The sequence below is a fragment of the Acartia tonsa genome, chromosome 6, assembly GCF_053477335.1.
Source record: "Acartia tonsa isolate MP-2025a chromosome 6, ASM5347733v1, whole genome shotgun sequence".
Taxonomy (NCBI): domain Eukaryota; kingdom Metazoa; phylum Arthropoda; class Copepoda; order Calanoida; family Acartiidae; genus Acartia; species Acartia tonsa.
The window spans coordinates 24,122,275-24,146,264 of record NC_137265.1 but is presented as its reverse complement, the minus strand read 5'-3'; the positions used below and the strand labels follow the sequence as shown (position 1 = coordinate 24,146,264).

The 23,990-nt window shown below is 30.9% G+C and overlaps 1 protein-coding gene across 1 annotated transcript in view; it reads left to right on the top strand.

Annotated features, from left to right (window-relative positions):
- The window catches only part of LOC145322191 (ras-related protein Rab-23-like), a 202,336-nt gene that overhangs the window by 69,243 nt on the left and 109,103 nt on the right, over nucleotides 1-23,990 (top strand). The gene's annotated exons all lie outside the window — the stretch shown is intronic.

The window sequence follows — 23,990 nt, the reverse complement described above, 5'->3', positions numbered from 1 at the left end:
AGACGTCAGAGTTATTTGTGTGAGTATAATGTAACACACACACACATACATACACACTCACACACACACACAGTCAATCACACATATACACACATAAAAGCCAATGCACCTAGTAAATAACTGCAGTATACAATAGAAGCGCAGCCACTCTATACAACACTTTCCTTATTTCTGTTCTTATCCACTCAAAGCATTAGTATCAAAACTAAATAGGATATACTCTAAGAACTATACTCAGGGAAGTCTTTGATTCGTTTTAATTAGGTTTTACGCTATTTTCTAGTGAGAGTTGTCACCCCAACCCATCCCAACTTCCAATTGCTTTGAACTAAAATAAACAAAATATATATGAATTAAGACTGACAGTTTGAAAACTGATGAACGAGGAAAATTTCGACCCAAAAATACAAATAAGCTTTAAAAATTGTAATCTGATTGTAAGCAAAAGTAAAAACACACAAAAAATGATTGTATGAAATAATGACTATGTGTCTTTTTAGAGTCTATGTTTAAATAACCTTAATATTACCATATTTATTCATTTGAGTCTGAAAAAAAAATCAGGGGAAAAAGATAAATTAAGTTGCTTAAAATTTTTATTATGATTTTAATTCTACTTGATTTTGATGCTCCACAATCAATAAAGAAACAACCCATTAATTGTATGATTGTATTTTGAATTCTTGATTTTCATGATGACTATATGTGCCTGTTTTTAGTTACCAAGACAATCCCCCTTTCAGATTGACATGAGATTACAAGATTTGATTTCCTTAATTTTCTAATATGGCTTCTAAACCGATTAATATTAAAACTAGTGCTCAGCTATACTGAAAAATTATGTATAGCATCATATTTCATACAATTTTCCACTAATAATAAAATAGCGATAATAAGATTTTTCATTTTAATATCATAAAAGTGTTTTCTTTTTTTAATTGCTTGTCCCTTAACCCCTGGCAAAGAAAGGTGATTTTACCTAAAAAGTGCAAGGCGGACAAAAATAAAAACCTGTAATGATTTTTCCATATATAGATATTCATAATTCTACCATGAGAAAAATTACACTTTTTTACGCACTTTCAAGGTTGCCTTTTAATGAATTACGGAGCAGGGAGGGAGGGGACAATTGGCTGTTTATTACATAAGTCCCTAAAGTTTTATAATAACGTTTTCTTTTGCGTTGACTTAACAACTTTTATTGAATTTTGTTTGGTTGGTTCATAAATTTGAGTGTCCAAAAGTTTCAACCATTTATTTTAATCTACATAAAAGGTAAATTTGTGTATCATCAATGGGGATGCACATCAATTTATCGTCCAATGTCTTATCCATTTAGATGCCTGATTATGGAGCCTTTTTAAGACTTCTTGGTTGCTTGTTAAAAGCGAATTTTTTTAATCTTTGGATCTGTCCGGACGTCGTTAATGCAAAAGAGAGCTATGATTGGTAATCAAGGCATGTGCTTGTGCTAAATATTTATCCGTCTTTTCGCAAGACTATGGGGGAAAATGTGATTTTCTAAGCTTCTATTGTACCGTTCAAAATTGTATTGTTTTTTTTACGTCTGTCTGTTGGTCCTTCTCTGAAAGAAAAGAACCTCATTTTACAAGTTTCTTGATTTTCTTTGAGTTCTGCATATTCTCTTTCTTTTTATCTTTGTTATGACAACTGAACATGTGGTTTATGACTCACTTTTTCCGTTTGTCCATTTCATGATTTTTTGTGCTTTGTTATTTATGGATGTTGTCATCCTTGTTAGAATATGGAACACGTATGTGATAATATGCAGAAGTAATTGCACACCACGCACCAACAAGGAATATGTTATTAGAGCGAAGCGTGGCTAATTTGATAACATTAGACAACATTCCTATAAATAATTTAATTTATTTCAAATTAACTGTATGATAATTATTGGAATTAACAAAGGACATACATTAGCAGTAGCGTAGATGTATGTCTGTTTGTCTGTTTCAATCCGTGTAGGGAATTTTGATTACAAAGAAATATCCTTGTTTTGTAAATTTAACTAACTTTTTTAGTTTGTTTCATGTTTAACTCGAAATAAATTATATAAAAACAACAGGTATGTCATATCTTCAGGAGAACTGTTCTGAACATCGTCAGTTATCACGAACATTTATCTATGATAAGAAACTATAATACCAAAACATTGAGATCTGCAATTCATATGGTTATTTTTGTCTATTAAATTAATCATTACTGACACATTATTACCATACCATCCTATTAATAAAATGTATATTAGAATAAAGATTAATTTATCGTCAATTGTTCTATCTCTGATCAAAAACCTAACTGCTTTTTATAAGTTTGTTTACAATATTTTCAATAAAACCCACCGCAAAAGCAAAGGAAATGAATCTTACATCATTTTGAAGGTGCGCCTACAATTCCCCATAGTTTCATATTTTCTTAGTTTTTCATATTCGCAAAAAATGGAAAAGCAAAGCTGATATTTAATCAAAAGTGGAATGGGGAATTTTGTGCTGTATGATTTCATTCAGGGAAGGAGGGGATATTGGGCTCTTATCGCAATAGTTCCCAATTTCCCATAATAACGTTTTCTTAGTCTTTGGCTTAACAACTTTTATGACATTTAATTAATTTTGATTGATCGGTTTGTTAGTTGAGTGTCTAAATGTTTATCAACTTTTCAAAGGGGGTATTTTTGTGTATCATCATTGGGGATGTACATCAATTTATCGGCCATTGTCTTATCCCTTTAGATCCCCGATTAATTTGCAGTTCTGATGATTTTTATAGGTGGTACATTTTGCAGAAGTGATTATACATCCATTTTAAAACTATATAATATAACCAATTTGAAAACCAAAATATTGAGTTATCTCTCTAAACTTTTGTTTTGCCTTCCCTTTATCATTCAATATTAGATTCTTAATCTTTATAATAAACAAACAGCTTTGTTTTTGTAGGAGTGGGGAGAGCCAAAAAAAATTCTAAAACCATTTTTGATTTAAATAGCCTTAAACCATCCCGGAACCTATGTGGACCTAAACTGAAAAACTCGGTTTAGTATTCCACAAAATCTCAAGCCACTGACAAAAAAAACTTACTACTTTATTTAACTATCGTATGATCCTCTAGCATCTAGGGGCTCTTTATTTAAGGTGATAAGAAGGGGGCAGAAATTTTGCCTAATTCCATATTTGGATTAAACCTTTTATTGTCTCATCCCTATACGATTGATTAAAAGGTATACGATATATGTATGTCTATATAGCGCCCTCTTGTTACCAATTTAACCAAGAGCAATTGGTTATCTTCCATTTTCCCTATATCCATAACTAAAAGGTATATGTTTGTATGTATTGCCTGCCAGAGGTAGAGAGGGGACAGTGGGCTGTTTATCATGCAAACTAGCCCGTAAAGTTTAAAATTACGTTTTCTATTCGTTGGCTTAACAAGTTTGGGGGCTTTTAGTGAATTCTGATTGGTTCGATCATTAAGTTAATTGTCCAAATGTTTCAACCATTTTGATTGTAATCTATAGAAAGGGTATTTTATGTATCATCATCAGAGATGTACATCAATTTATCGGCCATTGTCTTATCCCTTTTGATCCCTGACGTATGGCTATATATAGCCCTCCTGTGACCAGCTTAACCAACAGAAGTTGTTAAACATAATCTCAACACATTTGTTTTAGTCTCAAACACACAATGAAACATAGCTGGCCAAAAATGACTTTTAGCCAAAGCAGAACAACCTATTTTGTAACATTTTTCAAAATAGGGCATTAAAAAAGGCAGCTAACAAATCATTTAAAACTGTCATTTTTGTTATCAACCATTCAGTCTAATAGTCGTTTTAAAAAGTTTTAGAATTTAATAAAAGTTTTAGCCGCCTATAACGTAACTTTTTAGTCGCAGTTTGACTGTCATTATTCATTAATCTGCAATCGCAGGTAATCATCTACATATTATGTCAAAAAAACGCAATTCATTTTGCGGCTACAGAGTCCTGATATTAACAGATAAAACAAAACTTAAAATAAATAAGTGGGATGCTAAAAAAGTAAATTTCTGTCTAACCTAACCTACACTCATGTAAAATATCTCAGGCATTTGCTTAATGTTCCTCATCAAAAAGCAACTCTAGCATATATATTCTAATATATGTATGTATATTCAGAAAGAGAGGGGACAATGGACTGTGGATCACACAAGTCTCCACAGTTTATGATAACGTTTTCTTATACGTTGGCTAAACAACTTTTGGGACTTTGGTGAATTTTGATATGTTGAATTATTTTTTGTGTCCAAACGTTCTGACCACTATTTGTAATCTACAAACGGGTAATTTTGTGTATTAACATTAGGAAAGTACATCAATAAGTCGGCCATTGTCTTATCCCTTTAGATCCCTGATATATATTCTAATATATGTCTATATTGTATAATGCGGATATTTTTTACATGTATGTATACCTTTTAAGCAGCTTTGTTGCTTGTTGTAAAAAAAAACATTTTTGTATCCTTAGAACATTTTTCCTCATTTAATCCATTGATGCTGGTAGCTGCGACAGTTATTAAAAAATCTAAGAAAAATTGGCAGCTTCAGTTGTTTTATTGCAAATTTTTAAATTGTTTAGAAGCAAATTAGCAGGATTGACTTTTGACTCTAGGGGCGTGGTGACGCTTCGGGTACAAATCCTCTTTGCGTCACTTTTGATCATAATCTGCATTTTAAATTGCTCAATCGCCTAGGCTATCAACACCCATCAGACACCCAACCCTTTGATTGCACGACATTTGTTTGAGAAGTCCCTACTGTGTATGGTAATGAGTTTCGCCTGTTTTGGGCCAAGGCATTCCCCCTATTCTAAATATTTATTTCGCGCATCTGATATAGCAGCAGTAGGGACTATTTTTAACGTCTTTAGTTATGACATTTTGTCAGACCGAGATTCGAACCTATCACCTTCCCGACGACGAGCGGTAGCGGGTAAATTAGCAGGATATGATGAAGAACGGCAACTTGCAAGCCTTATGATTCTTAAACTGTATACTTAATACTTATGTTTTTTTTTCAGCATGATTCTATTGAAATGATTAACAATATTTAATCTTTTTTAATTAAACAAAAAAATCAACCAATCCTTTTAATGATTGTAATTTTTCAATAATCATCACAAAAAAAATCTTCTAAAATCAATCGAAGCCAAAAAAGATTGTACCCCAATTTTTTAATTGATTACAACTTTTGCATTATTACAGGGGGCCTAAAAAGCGTATTTAACTGTACATAGATTTGATAGTGTGCAATAATTTATGCAAAATGATTGAACATTATTAAAACGAAAATTATCGGTAATAGTCCCTTTCGTAACATCGCCCTTATAAGGGTTATTTTAGGTTAGGTTAGGTTATATTGGGTTAGGTGATAGCCCCACAGAGTTAGGTAATTTACCCCGCAGGGTTAGAGCCCCCCGCAGGGGCTAGAAATAAGAGAAAAGCTACTGTAAAAATACGAAGAATCGCCCCATAAGGTGCGATGTTACGAAAGAGACTATACCCAAATTATCTTTGAAAGCATACATAAGAGTGTATCCTTATTTAAAAGTATCAGGATGACTGTCTGTTTGTTCCAAAGGATCTCGCTAACCACTGACCCGATATGGTTCTTCTTAATAATATACTGTCTCATACACTTATAACTATTTTGGGAGTAGGTACCACCACCCTTTAAAGAGAATTACTCACTCCCAAATATTTTTTTTTCCTTTTCTTTCTAAAGTTCAAGTAAAAAATGGGATTGTGCCCCCCCCTCCTACACCGCAAGTGTACCTTGAGGCCTCTAGGGGCGTAGCCTCTGGTAATTAAAAAAGAATTTCAACCTTTTTAAAAAATCTATATCTAAGAATTTTTGCTAATAATGATAATTAATTTTGTTGGCAGTTTGTAGATTCTTATAATCTTAGACATATTTATGCCATGCTATCTAATTCAAATTGTTTTGTGCAGAAACAATGGCTCACTAGATTTGTTTAATACCTGCCAATTCTAAACTAAAATTCCATGAACAATTTAGATGGTGTCAATGTAAAACAAAATTTTTTTTTTAAATCCTAAATATGTTTGTAAATATTTTATAAGAAATTAGGATTAACGACGCGACAGTATGGTGACTTTTACAGTGATGTCTTTTAACCCTTAATTTAAACAATTTAAACCTAGCAAAGGAAGGTTTTAAAGAATAAGGTGGAGGAATAATATTTTTGAAAAATATGATATTGCTATTTTTTGTGTGGTTTTTTGGTAGCATTAAATTAAAGTGTATTTAGATAGTTAAAGAGAGGTGATTTAGAATACATTTTATGAAAATAGTATAATGTATTTCTGTTGGCTTAAAATGGCATAAACAAATTATTAAAACAATTTCCTTCTTCCCTACCCCCTCTATACCTCCCTTTAGAAAATAGCTTAAAAACAGACTTGGATAAAAATAAATTATTTTAATTGTTGAACTGTCCAGCCGTTTTCGAGATCTCAATATCCACACTCATACACCAACAGCTACTTTAGTAACCATGAATTTTTAAGATCTTGTAGCACTTACTTGGATAATCTATTTCTTTATTTCATTTGCAATTTAGTTTGTGTGCGCAGATCATTTTTTGCAAGCTAGCAAGCCTTGCTAAATTATTAGTCATTAATAACACAATTCTTAGATACTAGTGGCAGCGCCCCATGCGTATTAGGTCTGTTTTAGTAGGAGGGAGGAAAATGACTAGGGTCTGATCCAATGGCGTACAAAGGGATTCTCCAGGGTATATGTGAAAACTTATAGGGTTGAAAAAAGGAAAAGTCCTACCCCATTTTATATGGCACGATCCTTAAATTTCTGATTTAGATTTTATGTTAGGGTAACTGTTTTATTAAAGGCATAAAAAAAGACATAATTTTAATATCTATAATTACTTCTTAAAATGTAAGTACGTTTATATTAAGTTACCTGAGTTAAAAGCAATTTTACGACAACAAAATATAAAAAAAAAATTTAACTTGTCTTAATCAGTATTAAAAGCGCCATGCCTATAATTAATGGTCTCATCATCTGATTTCTTTAGTCTCGCTTTTAAAGATGATTCCATCCTTGTTAATTTATAAATAAATTAAATACAAAAGACAAAAAATTGGTTTATTATTTGATTTTAAATGAAAATGGTAAAATTTAAACTGCAAACAAATAAAGATGAAATGAAAAAAGATTTAAATTAATGAAGTTTGTTAAAAATAAAAATAATGAATAACGGCGCGCCTCTCCAAAAACAAGGATGATAACATTCTTAGTTATTTTTTCAACCCATTTTTATAAAAATACATCATTTTAAGATGAGGATAAATTTCGATTTTAGCAATCATGTTTAATTCATTTTGTCTCTTGTAGAAGTGAGTCAAGCAATATTAGCTTGGTCGTTCTTAGTTACCTATTCTAAGTTTAAAAATATTAAGCTAAGAAAAAGACAGCATAACTATAATAAAAGACAATCACACTATCCCATCCCATTGACCTAGAGAACTACTGACTCATAGATTTTAATTGTAGAAAAGCTTTGTTTTTAAAACATTTGAATAATTAGTATTTACCATCAAAAATAGTTATTTTTACAAACAGACAAACAATAATTAACAAAGTTTTTTAATTACCTGCGAATGATTCTTAAGACAAAGAACCCTTTAATTACACAACTTTTGTCAAAAAGTTTTTGCTATGAAGGTTCAACAGTATTTCACCTGTTTGTGAAAGAAGGCATTCCCCATTTCTCTTTAGAATGAATAGAAGTAGTTTTAACACCCCAAATGCTAGAAGAATATTTGAGACATTGCACCAACGTTAAAAAAAATTAACGAAGGACAAATATATTCATTTGAAGTAACAAAAGACACGCAGTGTGTATTTACTTCTGCACATAGATCACAATATCAAATCATCAAGACCGCATTTCATTATAACAGTACAAACTTCCCCTTACCCTTTATTCTCATCATAAACAGGGAGGGAGGGGACATTTGTCTGTTTATTACACTAGTCCTCAAAGATTTATTGGCCATTGTCTTATCCCTTTGAATCCCGGCATCGTTAAGCACATCCTTGTATTTATTTGCTATTGCGATGGATAAAGAATACGTGGATAATATGACAGGGGAAATTTGCCTTCAGTTTAGATTACTACTATGGACCTCATTTATTTGTCAGTTGTGATAATAATGTGATATTATACGGAACTAGGTGCACACCACAAAAGACAAACTGCCTCAAACTATTATTTAACAATTTAATATTTTGATATTTACAACGAAGACGGGAGGCGTAGCCTTAGTCCAGTTTGAAGAATGAAGTAATGGAGTTGATGGCACCCGTCATAATTAAGAATGTTAAAAAAGAATTGATTGAGAAATAGGTACAAATGTATAATATAGACACATAGCTCTTTTTTTACAATTCAATTATTGTTGAAGTAATACCTAGTCCAATAATTATTATATTATCCAATAACACATTATAATGATCTTAAATTATTGTACAAATTTTTTTTTCTAAACACTCGTATGCATATTTATTAACTTTGAAAAATAACAAGGATAATAATTAACAAAGAATGGGCATAATTATTATGGCCCCAAGAAAAGCTTAATCATTATGAAATATTTGGAATTGAATTAAGTTTCAGCTATTTACGTTCAGAGGGAAACTTCCCTGAAAATTAAACTTTTGAAAGGTGAAATAAGCCATATAGAAAATGTCTATTAATATAATGCTTAAAAGTATAACTAAGTAAAAGTTACTAAAATATCAAAATTTAAACCTTAGAAGTTTATTAGTTATAAATTATATTTAGATTTATAAAAAAAAATACCTATATGTTAGAAGAATTATAGATATTCACTCTGCCCCTAAGCAAATCCCCCCCCCCCCCCCGTCGTTATTTTATTAAATTCGAAATCATTTTTTTAGCCCGTGCGAGGATCTCTAGCCCTTATTGTTTTCTTACTCAATCAACCTAACTGAAAAAGTACCATTGCAAATAAGTCGGCTGCGACATACTATCTACATAAATAATCTCTGCCAGCCGTTCAAAAAGCTTCTTACAATTCTAAATTAATGGTTGGGGTTTATCGTTGGTCCACTGGCTATTTCATGGGTTACACCGATATGCCGCGATAAAGCTGTCTGGGAAAAGGACCTTTGATTATTCTTTATGAGTGATTTGATTAATGCACTTTTTAAGTGCTAGATTAAACACTTTTTAATACAGTATCAAATCAGAAGCGTATTGATAGGGTCTTTCATGGGAGAAGCGGACAGGTAAAAACAGAAATTTTGAAATAAAGGTATAAAAATGCCAAGAAAATTGATATTAATAATTTTATAAATAAATAATGTTATTTTAACGAAAATTAAGTACTAAGGGCTGAAACCATAGCCTAAAACCACCCCAAGGCATACCCTAAGGTTCCCTGATCAGCTAAAACCTAGTATATTTCAGAGATACTTTGCTTTAAACAAACAAAAAACTTACCAGTTCATATTATATGATATAGGATCTATTTGAAGCTTTCTTGATTTGGAGAACTCAATCTTATCGGTGTTTTGCGAGATCTTAACATACAAACATACAAAACCTTACTACGTACTATATACAATAAGATAACAAAATAGTATATTTTCAACATTTTCCTAGCAACATATTTTTAACAAACTCGGAAAGAACGGACAACAAAAATTTGTCATTTTTTTCTTCTTCCTTAAGAAATGATTGAACGATCCGTGTATAAATTTTGAAATATATGTTTCTGCTATACACGGAAACACAAACAGACACACAAACGCACATGCATATCAACACTATAAACATAAAAGAATAGTTCTTAAAATACAGTCGAAATATATTAAATCAGCACAAAAAAATATTTATTGAAAAAATGTATTCAAACGCAAACTTTCCATAAATTTTTTGAGACATTAGATTACAAAACCAATGGTGACCAGTGGAAAAATAAATGTTTTCTAACGTCTTATAATTACTTAAATCTGATTTATTTCTGTTTTTCAGGTATGCTTCCTTCATCTTCTAATTGCATTCAGTTTTGATACTGGAGTAACTACATTTGCAAAGACAAAGGTCTTGCAATCAAAGGGATAGTTTTAACCTAATACCTATCCTGTTATATAAAGTAGTAAGGTTTTTTTGTCTGTAGCTTAAGCTTTCGATAATACTGAACCGAATGAGTTATCTATTTTATGGATACTTCTTATCACTAGATGGTTTTAAGCTATTTTCTTACTTCGAAAACTTAGAGTTCCTATATGCCAAGAGCGTTGCGACTAGATGAAAAAAAGTAACATATTATCCCTTTTTTTTAATTTTTGTGAATATGTGAAACGTTTGCACGATTGTGAGAACCCCGTCTAAAGTTGGCACAAAAATGTAAGTTTGACTTGTAAAGTCTGACTTGAGATGATTTGTCAATAAAATGGGCCTCAATCACGATACCACAGGGACAGGGGACGATAAATTGATCTTTAATATCAATTATCATAAACGAAAGTATGATTTAGATTTAGAAGTTGGTTAAAAATAACCAAAAAAATTAACAACATCATAACAATTGCAAACTTTTAAAGGCAGAACTTTTTATTTTAAAATTGGAAGAATGATTAATTCATCGTTCATTATGCTTTACCTGCATCCCTGCAAAATAAGGAATACACGAAAAATGAAAAATGAAAAAGAGTCAGGAATGAAGGGATAGGTTTATTTAAAATTCAATAAGATCCAAATTTTCATGTAAGTGTATGGGGATTGTAGATTAATATTTGCATGCCAACAAGGTTCAAAAGCAGAGTTTAGGGCAAGATTAAGTTATCTATCATTGTCTTATCCCAGAATTTCTAACAAAATTACTCAAATGTGTAGCTTGAAACAATATATTTTAATCTTTCATTGAACTGTCCATTTATCCCTGTACCAAGAAGATATTATTCTCCTGTTCTTTGGTTATGCGCGTTTTTTTTTCAACAAGGTGTTTATTTAAAATTGTCAATAACTTTAGCATACATGATAACTTGTCTTCTGATCATGAAGGTGTCGGGCTTGAGTCCTTACAGCAACGCAATATACTAGGGATTTTAAAATGGTACCTTTGGCTGCTATGCCAGGCGCGTGACATAAAAAAGTAATACAGAGGGAATTGGCCAATAAATATGCAAAACGAATTACCCTGCACATAAGGACTTCAATATAAAGGTTTTACAATTAAAAGGTTGATTGTCTGCTTGAAGTTACTCAAAGTAAAAGCCAGGGTGCTTGGATAACTTTTTTTTAAATCTTTAATACAACAGTTGATTAATGTTTTCTTAGTTGACAACTATTTATATGCAAATTAGCTATTTGAATATTTCTGTAGTTTTTATACAACACTTATGAATTTGTCTCTTTTATGTATATTTCAATGTAATTCTATAAAAGAAATAGTTATTTTTATCGCATTGTATCATAGACAGTTTTCCGCGGATAGTAAAATGAAACAGGATCAATTTATGTTTTTTTGGCCCCAATGTAAGATGATTAAAACATTGAATTCAAAAAAAATTATTTTTCTTACTTAAATATTACTAATGTTAATGTTGAATATGTAGGAACACAGTAATATTGTCTGACTGATTATGACGTAACAAAAAAATTAGCCAATGATAGGCCGTTATTGGCCAATGGTAAAATTTATAGTGGCCTCTCATTGGCTAATTTTTTTTGTTACGTCATAATCAGTCAGACACTATTACTGTGTTCAATATGTAATAACAAAAAAAAGTAAAAATGTCTGACATATTATCGACTTTTCGTTATTCTAATAATAATTTGAGTATATTTTTTGTTGATGTAACAACAGCCTAAACGTCGAAGAGGACGAAAATATGATTTTAAATACTTTGCAAGCGACAGTTAAAATCATGTAAAGTTATGAATAGGGCTTAATCTGTTGCCTTTTCACATTTTTTTCTGTAGTAGCGAAGCTTCTCTATTAATAGTGTCTTTCTGAACGTCATTTCAGTATGATTAACTAGGAATAACTTGCTTGTTTACAAAGTACATCAGTATAAACTAGCGTAGATACACAAAAACGGACACGTACCCAACAGCAAGACATTATTTACTAAACATGTCATAAATTACATAAATTTTTATGTATTATGGTTTAATGTGTTTTCCCTAAAAGTGCCTGTCGAACACTAAAACCCAGCCATTTTATTTTTAGGATAAGTAGAAAATGATGGGGAAGGAGTATATTTTTCCTATGTCTAATCCCTTTGGGGGGCCTTAATCTGGAGGGCCTAACCCTGCATGGCTACTCAGCACCCAATCTTAACCTAACCTAACCTAAAAAAAAAAAAAAAAACTACCCCACTCCACTTATTTTCATTTTTTTCTGTACTTGGTTAACTGTTATACCATGAAAATATTAGTAGTAGCTTATTGTTTTTGCACTTCACATGAATATACTTGTTTTTTGGTTGCCTAAATAGAAATATCTTGTTCAAATATAATTATAAATATTTTTCAAGCTTTTATTCTTTGAAATTTTTTTTGAATTTTAATGTAAACTGCCGTTATTTAAACAAATAATTATTATTTTATTATAGGCGTAGCATCTCTTTAAATAATATTTTTCCTTTCCAATAATTTGTACATGATCCTAAAGACCTCAAAAATGCTTGTCTTTAAAAAGTATATCCATTGCTTTAGGGAATTTGCCCGAATAAAAGGGTTGATATATTTTTTTGCTATGGGATTATTTATTTTGGAAGCTTGATTACTAAGAGGGATTTTTAATAAAGAAAGGAAACCTTATGATCAAATATTTTGTAACATATTGAATGAAACAAATGTATTTTTATTTATAAAATATATATTATATGAGGATGACGGTAAAATAAAATAGCCATCACAAATTTCTATTTTAAGAAATTTTAAGATTTAAGATTTAGTGATGACACGTGATACGTTTGTAAACGCCGACAAAGCTTATAAAGATGACATCAAAAGAGATGTCCATTCATGTCGACAAAAGTGGATGCCCCCACACTCACACATATACAATATTATTACAACAACACATACCGTCCCTACCCCTTACAACCCAATTTCAAACTATTTAGGGTTACTCTTTTTAATTCAGTTCTCATATTGCTTTAGAAATATAGCTTAAGTCCTTCCCTCAATCTATAGAAGATTTCAAAAGAACATTTTAATCGTCTAACAGTTTTAGATATCTTGAGTAACCTTTTAAAAATCTACTTTAATAAACACAACAATTATTACATAAATGCTTTTAGAAAAATGAAAAACAATAGCAGAGATTAGTAGAGGAGAAACTTTGATCCTAAAGTGTTATCACTTTAAAAATGAAGCATCCTAAGTCCAAATACTTTGTATTGAAACCCATGGATCTAAAGGGATAAGAAAATTACCTATAATTTGATGTATATTTCCAATGACGATACACAAAATTACCAGTTCAGTAGATCAAAATTAGTGGTTGATCTCAACTCAATAAACCAGCTAATAAAATTTTATTAAAAGTCCCCAAAGTTGTTGAGTCAACGAATAAGGAAACCTTATTGTAAAACTTTGGGGACTAGTGCAATTAACAGCCCAATATGCCCTCCCTCCCTGAATGAAACCATATGTTGATAAAACTAAAAGTAAAATCATTATTAAAAACGTGTTTACCTACTTTTTAATCACAAAACATTTCTAAAGGCCTTAGATTTTCAAGTTCCACATGCAATTTTTAGTCACTGACTTATCGTTAACTTGTGATATTAATAAAAATAAAAACTTTGGACATTTAAAAAAAATGTAAAAATTTCAATGATTACATTTTTTCATTGTGTCCTTAAAAATAAAAAAATCACTTTATTTATAGGCAGCGGCGTATAGAAGGGGGTTGTATCACAATCTACCTCCCTTAAGCTCACTCACACCCCCATCACCCCTTCGATTTTGAAGTGTCAAAATTATCATGTTCGCTTCGCGCACCCCTGTGGCAAAATTCTTTGCACTCCATCGCTTAAAGGATGGACAGAATATTAACAAACTTTTATATCTACATTTCACTATTATATTAATTAAAATCTAGTTTTGGGGTATTGCTGTTTTATTTCACTTGTACTGTCTCTGTATGCATCCGTTGAACTCTATTTAAACATATCCTAATATATAGAGTAAGTATGTTCTTTTTGTAAGATCTCGCTAACAACTAAACCGATTGAGTTCTTCGTATGAGGAAAGGCTTCACATCCCTGTATGGTTTTAGACTATCTTATTTTTATATTTAAGTCTTGGGATGGTTTTGCGCTACTTTTTTGTCCCTTACCTTCCATGGAGCAAAAAAACAAAAAAAAATGTTTAATATAAGTTCTAATCATGAAATATCAGAGAAATTTTATTTTATCCTACTATAAAATTTTTATTACGTGAAGAATGTGAAATAAAAACTGAAAACCCAAGTTGAAAGGAAAAGCGGTTTTTTTTATTAGTGTGTGTTATCTCAGAGTTGAAGGGAACTTTCAATAAGCTCTAAACAATATTAACTATTGCTAACAATGAATAATAAATGTATAAGTATAGATATGTAATTCACCCGGATTTAGTATTTGGGTCCTTTTTTACTTATTGCTTTCTGCACTTTTGTATCGACTTGACTGTGTTTATATTTCCGACGCTATTGACTGAACTACAAAGTTCCTACTGAAAGTCGGCAATGTATTACTATTAGGAAATCTAGTTATGGTCCTGGTAGCTTGAAGGCTACTTGAAGGGGATGAGGGGTACATCTACCCACCTAAAATATATGGTCTCAAGATCGAAAAACTATCCCTTTATTTCTAGTTATGCATGTGTGTGTGTGTGTGTGTGCATGTGTGTGTGTGCGTGTGTGTGTGTGTTTGTGTGTGTGTGTGTGTTAGGCCTGTCAATAAAACTTTCCCTCTTCTAATAGTTTTAATATGCCAACCATTCTACAACGATTAGGTCCCCTAAATCTGTTTTTGATTATTTATTTTTGTCCAAAAGCAAAGATTATTTATTTAAAATTTTGAACAAGTTTGCTTTGATAAAGTTCTTCATAAAACCACTCATAAAGGGAGTTAATTAATGGCCATTTTTATCAGTTGCTTTGCTAAGGTCACAGAAATTCAGCTTTAAATAAATCATATATAGAGAGGTTTTATGAAATACTTCATAAAAGCAAAGTTGTTCAAAATTTTAAATAAATAACCTTTGCTTTTCTTGTCATGATTATGCTGTAACTCTTAGGGGATGAAAATTGAACTTGAAATTTTCAAATCTAATTTTCTCAAAAAAACCTCGTTAAAATATTTTGAAAATTTCAGGATTTAATCTTGATATAAATGTCTAAAACTTTTGTTTTCTTCTTATAGGGCAGGCATTTTTTGTTTTCCATTTACACTTCAAGAAAGATGTGTGCTGTACATGATAATTCAGTATGGCTGAGAACCTTTCCTCAGCTATATTTATTTTGTTGTGGACTTTAATGTTCTTGTTTTACAATTTGTCTTTCTCTCACCACCCTTTCCTCTTTTGTTTACACCACTGGAATGTAGAGGTTTTAAAAATGGGCAAAACTCAAAAAGGCCTAAAATGCATTTTAAAAATGCACACTAAACTTGCTAACAAATTAGCATACACTTTGATTTCAAATAAAAATTCTATGTTTTACAGGCTAGCGGCTGCGCCCTTAGCATCATTAGGGAGAGAGTAATAAAAAGTATGACACATTCCTTTTAGTGCTTCCCAAACCTAATTGGTTCAGTGGTTAACAAGATCTTAACGGGCAAACCATACTACAGTCTATAATAGGATAACAATTTTGTTTTGTTTTTAAGTTAGGTAAAGTTAGATTATGGCTTTTCGCAGGGATAAGACACTATAAAAAATACAGTGCAGTTACTATATTACTGTGTATGTCCTTAAGTACGTTCTTTAATGCATAAGTGAAACAAGATATTAGACTTACTTACCTATTATGATAGAAGTTTACATTTTACAATAAAAGCATGGAACATCAAATTAATATGAAGGCTCCTGGATTGCTTACTATTCATATTTATTTTATGTTTTACTCTAATTGCAGGCTTGTCTTGGTTTGCTTTTTTTCTTCGCTACTTATGAACATTCATCGTCCATGCTGTAGTAAAAAGAAGAAAATATGTCGATTTAATAAATTCTAAATACATTAAAGATTTCACGACTTTTCAATTTAAGGACCTTCATAATAATAATTTAATAATCGTGTTTTAAAAAAATTGACCAACAAAATAATTTTTTTCTTATAGAGCAATGTTTATTCTGTAATATAAAGTAGTAAGCTTTATGTTTGTAGCGAAGGATCTCTCTAAATGTTGAACTGGTATGGTTCTCCTTTACAGTGCAGCTTTTCATGGGTCGAGGAAAGTTTTATGACTATTTTTTTGACTTCCCTTTCCCCCTTTCCCCCCTTCTCACAAGTGCCACTAGTAACATTTAAAAAATCACAACTCCAAGTACCTTAACTCGTTGAATATACTATTTCAAAACTTCTTATAATTATTCTATTTATTCATATAATTATATATACATATATCTATTTCAATGAGAATAAGTTATTCAGTTGACTTTATTGTTATTTACATAAAATAAACAATTATATTGCTTATAAGGAAGATATTATAATAATATATGTACAGTACACTGTAAAAAAAAATTACTATTCTTACAAAATAAAACCATAAGACTGCAGAAGAAGAGTATCTACATTCCCTAAAACAAGAAATTAGGAACATTTCAACCACTAATTTAACTTTTATTCTACCCTGGAAACACTAGTGCATGCCCCTAAGTGTACCTAAATGCCCCTGTTGCTACGATTCCTATATATTATCTCTATATATTATTATATTGTTACAGGACTCTTCATGTAAGGTTTGTAATAGTTATTTATCGCATCGTATCATAAACAGCTTTCCGTGGATATAAATGTGTACATTTTTTATTCGTAGAAAACTTGATATAATATAATGCTATAAATATTTTTTCAGTAAGGCTTAGAACCGGTACTAATCCAGCGGATATCAATTGGTTTCAAAGTCGTTCTGAAAAATATATTTCCATGTATTTCAATAATTTTTCCTACAGTGCACCATGTATACATACAAATATAGACTATTTCATGACAAAAAACAATTTTGCCGTGTATATACTTTTCCAGGGATATTGGGTTAGGACAATGGTCGATTATTTAATCTTCCCCCTATTATAATTCATAATTCACTATCTTGTATCTATTGGAGAAATAAACGGATGTAGAATAATTTTATGTTCTATTATTCCCTGCCTCCCTGAAACTTTTCCAAATACTCTACTCAAATGTAATGGCTTTATTTTCAACTTGCCTTTAAAATTGCTTTAAACGCTGCTTGCTTGCTTTTGCAACGAATCAGGAAAAAAACATTTTTGTGCAAAGAAAAACAAGATTAGATTTATCCATATGCAGAAGGCACGTCTTCTTTCTCGTTGGCTTGAAAACTTTGGGTACTTTTATGAAATCTTGATTGGTTGGGTCAAACATATTAGTGTCTACAATATTCCAGTATTGATTTAGACATAGAAGGGGGATAAGTAATTATGTTTATCATCATTGGGGATGTACATTAGTTTATCGTGTATGTCTTATCCCCTGAGATCCCCGATAGATAGTCGTCCTAGCCAACATATTATCTTTTTTGTCAATTAGATGAAAAATATGTTGTTTGGCTCGAGAACCCAAGATTTATAGAAACGCTTTGCATGCAATAAAAAAAAACATAGCAAGTCCAAGTTTTAACGTTTTTAAAAGATAATTTTAAAATGCATTATCTTAAGTATTGTTGTAAAATCGATTTTGTTTAGATATGTTTAAGTTTTAATAATTTTAAAGTATCTAAAAAATATATATTTTTTCTTTTTTTTTCAACTGAACATAATTAATTAGGAGCCGCTTTGCTCTGAAAGTTAAATGCTCTTAAATTGTCTATGGGAGGAAATTTAAGTTCAGGTGTGAAAGCAGGGATATATACTCTTGAATGAATGTTTATTAAAATATGCATCTTTATATTATTATTATATCTTTATTGTTAGTCCCCAAAGTTTTAAAATAACGTTTTCTTGTACATTGGCTTTGGGGACTTATATTGAATTTTGATTGGTTAGTTTAAGCCGAGTGTCCAAACGTTTCAACCACTAATTGTAAACTACAGAAGGGTTAATTTTGTGTACCATCATTGTGGATGTGCATCAATTTATCGATCATTGTCTTGTCTCTTTAGATCGCTGGTAATTAAATCATATATTAACAAATATGGAGTACTGTCGCTTTTGATATTAAATATTATGTTCTAATACTTGATTTTAGGGGAATAGTCTCTCTCATGGCAACGCACCTCAAGGGGCGATTCGTCAAATTTTTAAAATGGCCCTTGATAGGTAGGTTAGGTTATATTGGGTTAGGTGATTGTTCCACAGGGATGAGCCCCCCGCAGGGGCCATAAATAGGAGAAAACCTACTGTGAAAAATACGAAGAATCGCCCCTTAAGGTGCGTTGCCACGAAAGGTACTGTACCCGATTTTAGATATGCTTTTCTCACAATTTTATGCATGATCGTCCTAGAAATCAATATTCCTTAAATTATAAACCATTTTTGTTACTCTGTGATGGATATGACTCGAACCTCCTACCTCCCCATACAACTAGCGGAATATTAACACTTATATTGCAGAAAATTTGTCCCTTTTCTCTGTTTATATTTTTTTATAAACTCTATTTCAGTGTGACTTTACATGAATTATGTCTTTCTTCCAAGTGCAGCTACTCTTTATTCATTACTAGCGGCTTCGCCCATGGCCTCTAGGGGCTTTGCCCCAAGAGGTGATAAAAAAAATTTGGGCGAAATACGTCAAAGGACCAAGGAAAACCCCTACAAAAAAAGGACCAAGGAAATCCCCTACAATTGGGGGGTTAGGAGTGTCCAACCCCCCAAGAAAATAGCCTAAAACCACCACAGGACCAGTAGGTATATTTCCTGAAGAGTAGAATCCGATCGGTTCAGTGGTCAGAGGGACGGACGGACGGACAGACAGACAGACGGACAGACAGACAGAGAGACATCGTTCTACTTTGTATTATAGATATCTATAATTTTTGTGAAAGATCGGTAATAGTGCTGAAAAATCAAAAATGCTCCTTCATGAAACTTTAAAAAAAAATTCCAAGCATACAATTTTCACCAAATGCTTTGCCTCAGTCCGGATAAAATCTGGTTCATGTTAACAGTTAAATACTTTGGTGAAAAAGTATGAAAAAAGTTAATTGTTAGGAAATTGCAAGAAACATCACTTTTTGTAAATTTCAAATAAAATTCCATTTAAGAATTCTTATGTTATCAGACAACCAATAATATTTAATAACAGCCTTGACTTACGATCAATAGTAAAACAATAATGGCCAGGTATCAAATCGTATTATAGACAGCTTTTCGCGAATGTCAAAATGAAAAATTATAATATTAAATTAAAAAGTCTTGTTAGGCCCAAGGAACTTACGGCTCGGGTAACAAAACTTGTATTACTTTTATTTTAATATTCCTAGAAAATTGTCTATAATACGATGCAAACCATGATTTATCAGTATAGCTAAGATCCGGTTCTAATCCAGCGGACAATAATCTGTTTCGAAACCATACTGGAAATTATTTTATCTTGCTTTGAACATGATTAATCTTGTTTTGTTAGGAATTAAATGCCCTGTTGAAAATTGCTTTCCGAGATTAAATTAGAAAGCAAATGCTATAAATTATTATCACACTTGTGGTGTGCTCTCACTTCAACACATGTATTACTCATGGAGTTATCAGAAAAAGATTTATTACAACAGCACATATTGTTTCTTCTCCTTTACTATTTTTATAAAAAAAACTCTTTTATTTATTTATTTGCTATTGACCTAAAAACTGTGATATATTATCTAATCTTCATTTTTTATATAAAGCCAAAGTGTCCAAACTTTTCAACCAATATTTTTAATATACTGGAGGTATTTATTAACTTATCGTCCATTATCTTATCCCTTGAGATCCCTGATAGTAGTATGCGTGGAAATAAAGATACACCCACATATGCTACCTATTAACACAGGGGTGTGCAAAGACAAATCCAACCATTTTCTATACAAATTAAATATAATTAAATAGCCTAAAACATGCCCAGGATGAATGCTTTTCAAGAAAATGGTTGAATGACCAGTCTTGCTGTTTTCATGACATCTGTGTATATAGTATTTTAAAAATTTCATAAAATCAATTGAAGGCATTTCTTGCAAAGTTTTATCTTAAAATTTACAAAGAAAAAATAACATTTTGCTCCCTTCCCTCTGGTAAATAATTTTATTTATCAAACTACAACAAAAAAGTATTTGCTTCGGGTTCTTTTAGTTTACAATAAATCATTTTTATTGGTTGGTAATTACAAATTCGTTTAGGAAAAAACCTAAAGTTTTTTCTCTACAATTATAAACTGAATTAGCTTTAACAATAATTGATACAAACATTTTACATGAATGTAATTTTTGGAATGATTCTTTTCATCAATAAATTGACATCACCAAATGTCATTGACTCAATCTAATATACTAAGTAATAATATAGCAAGGATGATTTTACCAACAAGAAGCAACGTTCGGCAATTGGTACAAAATACTACAGATTCTATATCTGGACAAACAGACAGACATATGAACTAGTTATCAAGTAGGAGTGCTACCTATAATATACTAGAGGCGGCGTTCTAAAATTATCCCGCCGTTGGCTAGATTGAATATTAATCTTTTTTCTTCCATTGGCCTATCCCTCAATATAATTTTTTCTTCCATTGTCCTATCCTTGAATATTAATCTTTCTCTTCCATTGTCCAATCCATGAATATCAACCCAACTACAAAAAAGTTACTACACATAAAGATTACTACAACTTTAGTTTTGTTTTTTCATCATTTTTAAAGATTAAATGTCCCTCTTTCTCACTTCCCTTTCCTTCCATCTTTTTAAAATTTTATTATTTTTATTTAAAACCGTATAATTAATTTTGTCTCTCTTTCTTTAAAATATTTTAAGATCCTATATAAGAGTGCTACCTATTATATGTGATATTATAAAGAATATTCTAGGTCCTATATTTAGACATACAGACAGACACATGACCTAGTTATCAAGTAGGAGTGCTACCTATAATATACTAGAGTTCGCTCGATATAACTATCTCCCTATTGGCTAGTTTTCTATATGCATATCTATTTCTCAATAAATCTATTTTCCTCACCCGGCATTACTATTTAAAGAAAGTAAATATTTAATAATTTAAATGATTTTAAAAAGATTTTTTAAATTATATTTTTTTCTTTACATTTCCATCACCAAAGGGTTAATATGATTACAATTTTAGTTTAATATTTGAACACACAAAGTGTCGCCACAATCGAATTCTTTTAAAACAGAGTTTTCTTAAATTTATTATATTATAAATTTAAATTTTCTTTTTCATGATTAGAAATTAAATACTTCCATATAATGTAAATAGCAACATGAAATGAAAAAAATGAATTTATTTTTAATAAAGTAAAATAATGGGTCTTATCGTTCTGGCCAATGGGAGTTTATTATGGATTATTGGAGCACTATAAGTTTTAAACATATATTCCTTGGAAGACTTGAGCTCATTTATAGACATTTATTTCCTATATAGATCTGACATGGATCTTGAAGCAATTAAGCAGGCCGTTTTGTACATGTTAAAAATTGGAAGATTTCATTAAATAAAAGTAATCGCAAATATACTTAGTAAATGATATTACAAAGAATATTCTAGGTTCTATATCTAGACATACAGACAGACACATGACCTAGTTATCAAGTAGGAGTGCTACCTATAATACATAATATTATTATAGAATATTCCAGGTCCTATATCTAGACATACAGACAGACACATGACCTAGTTGTCAAGTAGGAGTGCTACCTATAATATATGATATTATTATAGATATTCCAGGTCCTATATCTAGACATACAGACAGACACATGACCTAGTTATCAAGTAGGAGTGCTACCTATAATATATGATATTATATAGAATATTACAGGTCCTATATCTAGACATACAGACAGACACATGACCTAGTTATCAAGTAGGAGTGCTACCTATAATATATGATACTATATAGAATACTACAGGTCCTATATCTAGACATACAGACAGACACATGACCTAGTTATCAAGTAGAAGTGCTACCTATAATATATGATACTATATAGAATACTACAGGTCCTATATCTAGACATACAGACAGACACATGACCTAGTTATCAAGTAGAAGTGCTACCTATAATATATGATACTATATAGAATACTACAGGTTCTATATCTAGACATACAGACAGACACATGACCTAGTTATCAAGTAGGAGTGCTACCTATAATATATGATACTATATAGAATACTACAGGTTCTCATTCTAGACAAACAGACACATGACCTAGTTATCAAGTAGGAGTGCTACCTATAATATATGATACTATATAGAATACTACAGGTCCTATATCTAGACATACAGACAGACACATGATCTAGTTATCAAGTAGAAGTGCTACCTATAATATATGATACTATATAGAATACTACAGGTTCTATATCTAGACATACATACAGACACAAGACCTAGTTATCAAGTAGGAGTGCTACCTATAATATATGATACTATATAGAATACTACAGGTTCTATATCTAGACATACAGACAGACACATGACCTAGTTATCAAGTAGGAGTGCTACCTATAATATATGATACTATATAGAATACTACAGGTTCTCATTCTAGACAAACAGACACATGACCTAGTTATCAAGTAGGAGTGCTACCTATAATATATGATACTATATAGAATACTACAGGTCCTATATCTAGACATACAGACAGACACATGACCTAGTTATCAAGTAGAAGTGCTACCTATAATATATGATACTATATAGAATACTACAGGTTCTATATCTAGACATACATACAGACACAAGACCTAGTTATCAAGTAGGAGTGCTACCTATAATATATGATACTATATAGAATACTACAGGTTCTCATTCTAGACAAACAGACACATGACCTAGTTATCAAGTAGGAGTGCTACCTATAATATATGATACTATATAGAATACTACAGGTTCTATATCTAGACAAACAGACACATGACCTAGTTATCAAGTAGGATTGCTACCTATAATATATGATATTATATGGAATACCCAAAGGGCTTTATTCAATTATCTTCTTACTTGTCACAATATACACTTCATTCCATGGAATAAAAGAATAAATATTTTGACTTAAAGGAATAATAAATAACAATCGAAATTTATACGTTATCATCTGTTTAATGGTTACTAAGATCTTAAGCTTCAGAAAGACAGACCGCTTGATCTACTTTATATCATGTTGTTAAACAAACTTATTATTATTATTGTTAGTTATTTTTGTAATGATTTTCTTATACGTTTATCCATATAAAAATGGAATTATAGGACTGGGCCTTTCTGTATTATTATATTAGCTGCTACAATAACATACGATAAATAATCAAGGAACACTTTATTCAAAGATTCTAAGCAACTAATTATAGTTATTTATCGCAATGTATTATGGACAGCTTTCCGCGGATATTGAAAGGAAAAAGATAAAACCAGATTTGTTAGTTAACAATTTCACGTTAAAGCTAAAAAAATCCCCCTAAAAATATCTTCATCTATCTATGACTTCATCTTAATCTATCTTTTAAACTATCTAGTATCTATTC